Source organism: Eulemur rufifrons, chromosome 8 (assembly GCF_041146395.1).
Source record: "Eulemur rufifrons isolate Redbay chromosome 8, OSU_ERuf_1, whole genome shotgun sequence".
NCBI classification, from domain to species: domain Eukaryota; kingdom Metazoa; phylum Chordata; class Mammalia; order Primates; family Lemuridae; genus Eulemur; species Eulemur rufifrons.
The window spans coordinates 37793245-37803666 of record NC_090990.1 but is presented as its reverse complement, the minus strand read 5'-3'; the positions used below and the strand labels follow the sequence as shown (position 1 = coordinate 37803666).

The 10422-nt window shown below is 39.1% G+C and overlaps 1 non-coding gene across 1 annotated transcript; it reads right to left on the bottom strand.

Moving 5' to 3' along the window:
* Window positions 1-7155: 7155 nt before the first annotated feature.
* Window positions 7156-7295, bottom strand: LOC138390976 (U4 spliceosomal RNA). The gene has a single exon (XR_011234628.1). It is a non-coding gene; the product is annotated as a U4 spliceosomal RNA (small nuclear RNA).
* Window positions 7296-10422: the final 3127 nt, after the last annotated feature.

The window sequence follows — 10422 nt, the reverse complement described above, 5'->3', positions numbered from 1 at the left end:
GGGTCTTGCTATGTTGCTCAGGCTGATCTTGAACTCCTGGCCTCATGTGATCCTCCTGCCTTGGCCTCCCCAAGTGCTGGGATTACAGGCGTGAGCCACCACAATGGACCTGATGTTTTTTTTAAATTAGTTTCTTCCATAGTCTTTCTCATCTCAATAAAAGGCAGCTCCATCAATCCAGTTGCTCAGGCAAAAACCTGGCATCATTTTTGACTCTTTTCTTTCTCTCATACCACACAGTTAATCCTTTAGCAAATCCAGTGGGACCTACCTTCAAGATAGACAGAATCTGACCACTTCTTATCACCCCTCCCCACAATGCTAACACCCTGCCCCAAGTCACGATCACATCTGGATTACTGCAATGATCTCACATTTGTTTCATCAATTTCTGCCCTTGTTTACCTACAATCTATTTCCCACAATAGCCCAAATAATATTTTTTCATTAATTTTTTATTGTGGTAAAATACACATAAGATTTACCATGTTAATCATTTTTAAGTGTACAATTGAGTGGTATTATTAATAAATAAATTCATAATGTTGTACAACCATCACCACCACCCATCTCTGTAACTCCTTCTGTCTTATTAATATAAAACTAAAACTCTATATTCATTACACAATAACTCTTCATTCCCCCGAACCACTCTCCTGGCAACCACCATTGAACTTTCTGTCTCTATGATTTTAACTACTCTAAGTATCTCATATGAATGGAATCACAGAATACTTGCTCTTTTGTGACTGGCTTATTTCACTTAGCATAATGTCCTCAAGGTTCATCCCTGTTGTAGTGTATATTGCATAATTTCCTTCCTTTTTAAGGCTGGATAATATTCCATTGCATGTATATACCACATTTTGTTTATCTTTCATCTGTCAACAGATACTTGGGTTGCTTCCATGTTTTAGCTATTGTGAATAATGCTGCTATGAACATGGGTATACATGTGTCTCTTTGAGGCTCTGCTTTCAATTCTTTTGGGTATATACCCAGAAGTGAAATTGCTGGATCATATGGTAATTCTATTTTTATTTTTTAAAAAATAGCTACAGCAGCTGTACAATTTTACATTCCCACCAACAGTGCACAAAGGTTTCAATTTCTCCACATTCTCACCAGCACTTATTATTTTCTGTTTTTTGATAGTGACCATCCTAATGGGCATGAGGTGGTATCTCATTGTAGCCCAAATAATCTATTAAAAACCTAAGCTACATCATATTCTTTCTCTGTTCAAACTCTCCAGTAACCTTCCATCTCATATCATTTTCATCTCATTCAGAGTAAAAGGCAAAGTCTTTAAAATGGCCTACAAAACTCCACATGATATGGGACACTATAACCTTTCTGACTTCCTTTCATAATCATGTCATCATTTCCCTCCCTCTGCTCCAGACATTGGCCTCTTTGATGTTTCTTAAACCCACCTAAATCCCTGCCTTGCCTCTGCTATTCCTTTTGCCTTGATTGCTCTCCATCCTAGGCATGTACTCTTGGTCACTCTCTCACTTAAAGTCTTTTTTCAAATGTCTACTTATCTGTGGGGACTTTTCTAACCACCGGTAAAATTTCACCCTGTCCCCACTTCTCCTATACTGTCCCATCTATCTTTCTCCTTATTAACTTATGATTTTACATATTTATTTTATATATAATTTATATATAAAAATATATACAATTGTTCCCCTCTTTCCATTGAAGTATAAGCTACACAAAGGTAGGGTTTTTGTTGTTTTGTTTACTGCTATGTGCTCAGTGGCTGGAACAGCCTACCACATCACAGTTACTCAAAAAGTACATCACAGTCATCCCTTGGTATCTGAGGGGCATAGGTTTCAGGCCCCCTGCAGATATAAAAATCCATGGATGGTCAAGTCTCTTATATAAAATGGCATAGTATTTGCATATAACCTACACATATCATCTCATATACTTTAAATTGTCCCCAGATTACTTATAATACCTAATAAAATGTAAATGTTATGTAAATGGTTGTTATATTGTATTTTATATTTGTATTTTTAAATTCATATTGTTGTCTTTTTTTCCGAATGTTTTTGATCCCTGGTTGGTTGAATTTGCAGATGCAGGAATGCAGTGCTGACAGTTTTGTTAAGTTAATGAACAAATCCTCATGATAACCCTATGAGGCAGATTCTATTTTTATCACTACCATTTTATAGATGAGGGAACTGAAGTTTAGATAGGCTAACGACCTTACCTCAAATCACACTAGCATGTGGCATATATCAATTTGGAATCAAGATGTGTTTTCCTTTAAAGCCCACATCTCTAACCACTGTGTAGACTGACTTTTTTCTATTCCTATAATCAGTCCTAAATCTATTATCACTGCTTTCTGCTACAGTTTTGGCCTCAATAACTGTTAACTGAATCTCTTCAAGGGCTCTTTGACCCCACTGCTCCATCTTTTACACAGAGCCAAAGTGACCTTTCTTGTGTGTGTTTTTCTAAATGTACAATTAGGTGGTTTTTAATATATCACAGAGTTGCACAAGTCTTGCCATTATCTATTTGTAGAACATTTTCATAACCCCAAAAGAAACCCTATACCTAGTCACAGTCACTCCTGATTCTGTCTACCCTGTGCTCCTGGCAACCACTAGTCTACTTTATTCTGGACATTTCAAAAAAAATGGATTCATATAATATGTGGCCTTTTTTTTTTTTTTTGAGACAGAGTTTTGCTCTGTTGCCCTGGCTAGAGTACAGTAGCATCATCACAGCTCACTGCAAGCTCAAACTCCTAGGCTCAAGCAATTCTCCTGCCTCAGCCTCCTAAGTGGCTAGGACTACAGGTACATGCCACCACGCTTGGCTAAGTTTTTCATTGTTTGTAGAGATGGAGTCTTGCTACATTGCCCAGGCTGATCTCAAACTCCTGGCTTCAAGTGATTCTCCTGCCTCAGAATCCAAAAGTGCTGGGATTACAGCCTCGTTCTTTTTTATTGCCAAATAACAGTCCATTATATATCACAGAGTATTTATTCATCAGTTGATAGACATTTGGGTTGTTTGCACTTTTGGCTAATATAAATAATGCTGCTATGAACAACCATATACAGGTTTTTGTGGGGGCATATGTTTTCAATTGTTTTGGCTATATATCTAGGAGTAGAATTGCTGGGGCATATGTTAGCACTCTGTTTAACTTTTTGAGGAACTGACAAATTGTTTTCAAAGCAGCTGCACCATTTTACATACCCATCAGCAACATGTGAGGGTTCTAATTTCTTCATATTCTTGCCAATACTGGATTTTTGAGACAATCTCAACAAATTCTTTCTTTTGTATGTGGATATTCAGTTGTTATTGTCCATTTAAAAAAACTATAGCCATTTTAGTGGGTGTGAAGTGGTACCTCATTGGGGGTTTTCATTTGTATTTTCCTAATGACTAATGATGTTGAGCATCTTTTCATGAGCTTTTGATTATTTGTATATCTTCTTTGGAGAAATGTCCATTCAAATCATTTCTCCAATGTTTAATTGGGTTATTTGTCTTTTTATTGTTGATTTATAAGAGTTCTTCTCTTATATTCTGGGTATATATCTTCTGTATATTTTGGGTACAATTCATTTATCAGATATATGATTTGCAAATATTTCCTCCCAGTCTTTGGATTGCGTTTTCACTTTCTTGATGGTGCCCTTTGAAGTACAAAATTTTTAATTTGGTGACGTCCAATTTATCTAATTTTTGTTTTGTTGCTTGTGCTTGTGTTGTCATATCTAAGAAATCATTGCCTACTCCAAGGTAGTAAAGATTTACTTTTTTTCTTAGAGTTAAGTTTCTTCTAAGAATTTTATCGTCTTACATTTAGGTCAATGATCCATTTTGAGTTAGTTTTTGTTTATGGTATGAGGTGAGGGTCCAACTTCAATCTTTTGCATGTGAATATTTAGTTGTCCCAGTACCATTTGTTGAAAAGACTATTCTTTCCCCCTTTGAATTGCCTTGGCACCCTGGTTGAAAATTAATTGATGTATAGGCTTATTTCTGAGCTCTTGATTCTATTCTATTGAGTTCTATGTCTCTTCTTATGCTAGTACCATACTACCTTAATTATCATACCTTTGTAGTAAGTTTGAAATCAGGAAGTGTGAATCTTCCAATTTTATTCATTTTCAAAATTATTTGACTATTCTGAGTTCCTTGAAATTCCATATCAATTTTAGAATCAGCTTGTCAATTTATACCAAGAAGCCAGCTGGTATTCTCAGAGCGCCTGCATTGAATCTGTAGATCAATTCTGAGAGTATTACTATCTTAACAAGCTTAAGTCTTCCAAGTCATGAACATGAGAAATCTTTCCATTTATTTAGCTTTTCTTTAAAATTTTTCAATGATGTTTTATACTTTTTAGTTACAAGTATTGCACTTCTATTAAATTTATTCTCAAGTATTTTTTTCTTTCTGATGTTATTATAAATGTAATTGATTTTTTTTTTTTTTTTTGACAGAGTCTTTGCTCTGCCTGGGCTAGAGTGCCGTGGCGTCAGCCTAGCTCACAGCAACCTCAAACTCCTGGGCTCAAGCAATCCTACTGCCTCAGCCTCCCGAGTAGCTGGGACTACAGGCATGCGCCACCATGCCTGGCTAATTTTTTCTATATATTTTTAGTTGGCCAGATAATTTCTTTCTATTTTTAGTAGAGACGGGGGCTCCCTCTTGCTCAGGCTGGTCTTGAACTCCTGACCTGGAGCGATCCGCCCACCTCGCCTCCCAGAGTGCTAGGATTACAGGCGTGAACCACCGCGCCTGGCCTGTAATTGATTTTTAAATTTCATTTTCAGATTGTTCATTGCTAGTGTATAGAAGTACAATTGATTTTTGTATATTGGTCTTATATCTTGCAACCTTGCTGAACCTATTTATTCTAATAGTTTTTTTGTTGTTTCCTTAGGGATTTTCTACATATACAAGATCATTTCATCTACAAATACAGTTTTACTTCTTCTTTCCCACTATGGATGCCTTTTATTTATTTATTTTTATTGACTAATTACCCTGCTTAGAACCTCCACTGCAATGTTGAATAGAATAACCTTTCTGTAACACAATTTTGGATTTTTATTCCCCCCCCCCCCCCCAGAATCTTTCTCTTTTTTGTTGTTATGGAGACAGGGTCTCATTCTGTTGCCTGAGCTAGAGTGTAGTGGTGCCATCATAGCTCATTGCACCCTCAAACTCTTGGACCCAAGGGATCCTCCTGTCTCAGCCTCCTGAGTAGCTGGGACTACAGGCATGCATCACCACACCTGGCTAATTTTTTTTTTTTTTTTTTGTAGAGACAGGGTCTCACTATGTTGCCCAGGCTGGTCTTGAACACCTGGCTTCAAGTGCTCTTCCCACCTCATCCTCCCAAAGTGTTAGGATTACAGGCATGAGCCACCATGCCCAGTCTCCCTTGGAACTTTTCAATGACTCCACATTGCCCTCAGGATAAAGACTTCACTTTTTATTAGTTTACAAGGCCAGTTTAAATCTCACCGTGGCCTTGTACCCTCACAAGCTAAAATCCAACCCAACTGAATTATAGTACTTTTCCCCAGCTCCTTGCTCTCTTTTGCTTCTGGGCCTTTGTGAACATTATTCCCTCTGCCTGGTATACTCCCTTCTCCATTCATCCCTTGCTTCACCAAGATAGTTAGTATTCATGCTTCAGGTTCCAGTTTATACATAGCTTCCTCTAGGAAGCTGCTCCTTATCCTACAGCACAGATGTTGTATTCTTCCTGTGTGTTCCCACATCACTGGGCTCTTATTCCCTTAATTACATTGCATTTTTAACAGCCATTTTATTTGTCTATCTTCCTCTGTAGACTGTGTGCTCCTTGAGGGTGGGGACTATGTCTTTTTCACTTTTGTAACTCCCCTGCCTTGCAGAATGTACTGAAAACTTACTTGTTGAGTGATTGATTGAATGTATGAATGGGAAGAAACCCACTGATCTGCCTTTTATAAGTCCCAGTCTTCAATAAACCTGTTCTTTGGAATTTTAATCAGTGGTCTGAAAATAAGCCCACCAGGCCAGGAGTTTTTGGGATGTAGTTCAGTGCTCTTTTATGGGCCTGAGATAATTAATAAACCTTTGATGTTCCAATCAGAATCTTCTCTTGTTAAATAACAAATTTTTTTCACAATAGTCTTTGTGTGGACATTTAATTATAGGGATCATTTGTTTTATATAGAATTTCAAATTTATGGTCTTTCAAAAGCATTTGGTTTTCTTGAATCCAATTCTTCAACATTTAGGATTTTCCAGACCCCATTGCATTTTGATGTAACAAAAACTACTCAAAAAATGAGTAGCTTGTAGAATCCTTGTTGTGTGCTAAGAACTTCATATGAATTATCATAATTTCATCCTTGTAACTGCTCAGTGAGGCAGGGATTATCATGCACCTTTTCACACATGAGGGACAGAGTGGTTAAGTAACCTGTTCAGGTTCTCAGAGGCAGGGCCAGGATTTGAACGGAGGCCCTTTTGACACTATATTCATGCTTTAACCATTTACTTCCTCCAGTGTACCCATTTACACATAATTTGTATGATTTTACAAATGTAACAGGTATATCTTACTGGAGGTTAAGCTTGAAAGTCAGTAAGAAAGGCAAAAACTGTATGGTGTCAAAATCATCCTTGAAAAATTCTTTAAGATACTCATTCAATATAATATACAGACACACTGTGTCTGCAAAAGCTCAACACAGTCAATTTTGTCCATCAGTGTTAGGTCAGATCTCTGCTTCTTCTTTTTATTTTTTTCTTCTTTTTTGAGACAGAGTCTCATTCTGTTGCCCAGGCGAGAGTGACGTGGCGTCAGCCTAGCTCACAGCAATCTCAAACTCCTGGTCTCAAGTGATCCTTTTGCCTCAGCCTCCCGAGTAGCTGGGAGTACAGGCATGCGCCACCATGCCCAGCCATTTTTTTTCTATATATATTTTTAGCTGTCCAAATCATTTCTTTCTATTTTTAGTAGAGACGGGGTCTTGCTCTTGCTCAGGCTGGTCTTGAACTCCTGAGCTCAAAGCAATCCACCGGCCTTGGCCTCCCAGAGTGCTAGGATTACAGGCATGAGTTACCGCGCCTGGCCCTATTTTTTTCTTCTTTTTATTCAGTTCCCATAGGGACCATCAAAAATTGCTAATGTCAACTATATTTCAAGTCCTCATGTCAGGGTATTGGGAAAAGTTTTCAATTAGCAATAATCACGCCTCAGATAAACCTCACTGGCTACGATACTGCCACTACACAAAGCTGAAATCCCTGCTTCTTTAGTTGAGTACCAGCTGAAATTCTTGCCTTGCATATGGAGACAATGTTGAAAAATAATGATGTAAAACACTTTCTTTAAACACTAAGCATTCAAGGTGTATGAATACATTCATATATAGTTAAATGCAAACATTATGTTGCTCTTCTATTGACACACTTTGATTTTCTGGACTGGGGGATAGAGTAGGTAGTGCCTCCAGTGTAAGTAGGTGCCATTTTTTGGTGGCTGTTAATGCCAAATGTTACTGTGAAACAGGACAGAGTCCCCTCAGACTTTTAAATTTTAACAGGTTTACTTCAGATCTCTGTTAGGGGAGGGACACAGTGTTTATTAGTAAAGCTAATAAACATAGGGCATTTACAAAGATAACCAAATTCTTCATCATCATCATCACAATGGGTCAGTTCACATTCATTGAGCACTTATTTCCACGTGCCAAGTACTGTGCAAAGTGCTTTATAAGCATTGTCCTTTTAATTCTTTTTTTTTTTTCTTTTTTTTTTTTTTTTGAGACAGTCTCACTCTGTTGCCCGGGCTAGAGTGAGTGCCGTGGCGTCAGCCTAGCTCACAGCAACCTCAAACTCCTGGGCTCAAGCGATCCTCCTGCCTCAGCCTCCCGAGTAGCTGGGACTACAGGCATGCACCACCATGCCCGGCTAATTTTTTGTATGTATATATTTTAGTTGTCCATATAATTTCTTTCTATTTTTAGTAGAGACGGGGTCTCACTCTTGCTCAGGCTGGTCTCGAACTCCTGACCTCGAGCGATCCACCCGCCTCGGCCTCCCAGAGTGCTAGGATTACAGGCGTGAGCCACCGCGCCCGGCCTCTTTTTTTTTTTTTTTTTTTTTGAGACAGAGTCTCACTTTGTTGCCCAGGCTAGAGTGAGTGCCGTGGCGTCAGCCTAGCTCACAGCAACCTCAAACTCCTGGGCTCAAGTGATCCTCCTGTCTCAGCCTCCCAAGTAGCTGGGACTACAGGCATGCGCCACTATGCCCGGCTAATTTTTCTATATATATATTTTTAGTTGTCCATATAATTTTTTTCTATTTTTAGTAGAGACGGGGTCTCGCTCTTGCTCAGGCTGGTCTCAAACTCCTGACCTTGAGCGATCCACCCGCCTCGGCCTCCCAGAGTGCTAGGATTACAGGCGTGAGCCACCGCGCCCAGCCCCCTTTTAATTCTTTTACTCACTCTCTAATGTGGTTTGAATAAAACTCAGGGTCAAAGACTTTTAATAATGTGACCATAGTGTTATAGTTTATAAGCAGAAGACTGTCATTCAATCTCAAATTTCATTCCAAAGCCCATCCTCTTAACCACTGTCCTGATGTTAGGGTTCCTGACCTATAATATTGACTTTTCATTTTAATTTAATATAATTTAACTTAATTTATTTTTTGTAGAAATGAGATCTTGTTATGTTGCCCAGGGAGGTCTTGAACTCCTGGCCTCAAGCAATCCTCCTGCCTCAGCCTCCCAAATAATTGCAACTTTCTTTTGAAAGGGTAGAATAGATTCCTTGGGCTTTAAAGAAAATCCAGGCCACTAGATTTGAAAATACCATTAACACAAAACAAAGATTCTCCTTTGCTTCCAGTGGTGATTTTGTATCTTTAAGAATCTCCAGACACATTTTTCTAAGCCTCTTCTGGTCCAGCCATGATTCCCTCTGGGTATTTCCTAGCACCTCTTCCATCCTTCTCTCTAGTTCCCCCCCTCCCATCCCCACCGTGCTCCATTCCACCAAATACCTCAGCATGCCCCTCACAGTTTTGCTCTTCTGTGCTTTGCTAACACTTACCTGGAAAGACTGGCCCCAATGTAGGTCATGTTTAGGAATTTGATGAGAAATCCCCGTAGGATTTTAACCAGGGAAATGATAAGATCTGATTTATATTTTAAAAAGATCATTTTGTCTGTAATATAGAGAATGGACACAGGTACAATCACAAAGAAGGGAGATTAGCTGAGGAACTTTAGCAATGGTCCAGGAGAAAGATAGTGGCAGTGGAAGTAGAGAGAAGTGCTCAGATCTGGAATATATATATATTTATTTTTTTTTGAGACAGAGTCTCTCTCTATTGCCCAGGCTAGAGTGAGTGCCGTGGCGTCAGCCTAGCTCACAGCAACCTCAAACTCCTGAGCTCAAGGGATCCTCCTGCCTCAGCCTCCCGAGTAGCTGGGACTACAGGCATGCACCACCATGCCCGGCTAATTTTTTCTATATATATTTTTAGCTGTCCATATAATTTCTTTCTATTTTTAGTAGAGATGGGGTCTCGCTCTTGCTCAGGCTGGTCTCGAATTCCTGAGCTCAAACGATCCGCCCACCTCAGCCTCCCAGAGTGCTAGGATTACAGGCGTGAGCCACCGCGCCCGGCCTGGAATATATTTTGAAAATGGAACTAGGATTTTAGATACATATTAGAGATTGAGCCAACAGAACTTGCTGATAGATTGGACTTGGGCTATGAGAGAAAGCACAGAATCAAGGAAGAAAAGTGATGAAGGCCTGAACAAGGCATCCTCTATTTGTGTTATGATGTGAGATATTCAATACATAGTCATGGTTTTAGACTGAGACACAGCTGTGATTATGGCTTAGAAAATCTTCCACTGAAAGAGTTGTCTATTTGTCATTATACTTGTGGTGGGGGAATATATTAGTTTTCCTCGACTATATGAACCAACATCATCAGCACCTGCTATGTGCCAGACACTGAGCTAGCTAGGCTCTTTCACAAAAGTTGCATCATTTAACTTTCCCCCAAACCCAGAGAAGTTACAATATCCTCATTTTAAAGAAAAAGGGAACTAAAACTTAGTTTATGATTTAACTGAAGTTATGCAGCCAGTAAAGGGCTGGGCTGAGATTTGAAGTCAAATTTGACTCTGAAGCCTATGCTCTCATTACTGCACTGATTCAAAGGTACAGAATCAGGATCCTCCCAAACTTTTTTCCTCATTACATGAAGCCTTCTGTTGACTCTCATGTGCCCTACTTTAGAGCCCAAGGCTGACAAACAGGACAGCTTTGTTCTGTCTATAGCCCATCCTCTGATTTGCCTTGTGATTTAGGGCAAGCTTCTTAATTTGATGGTGTCTCA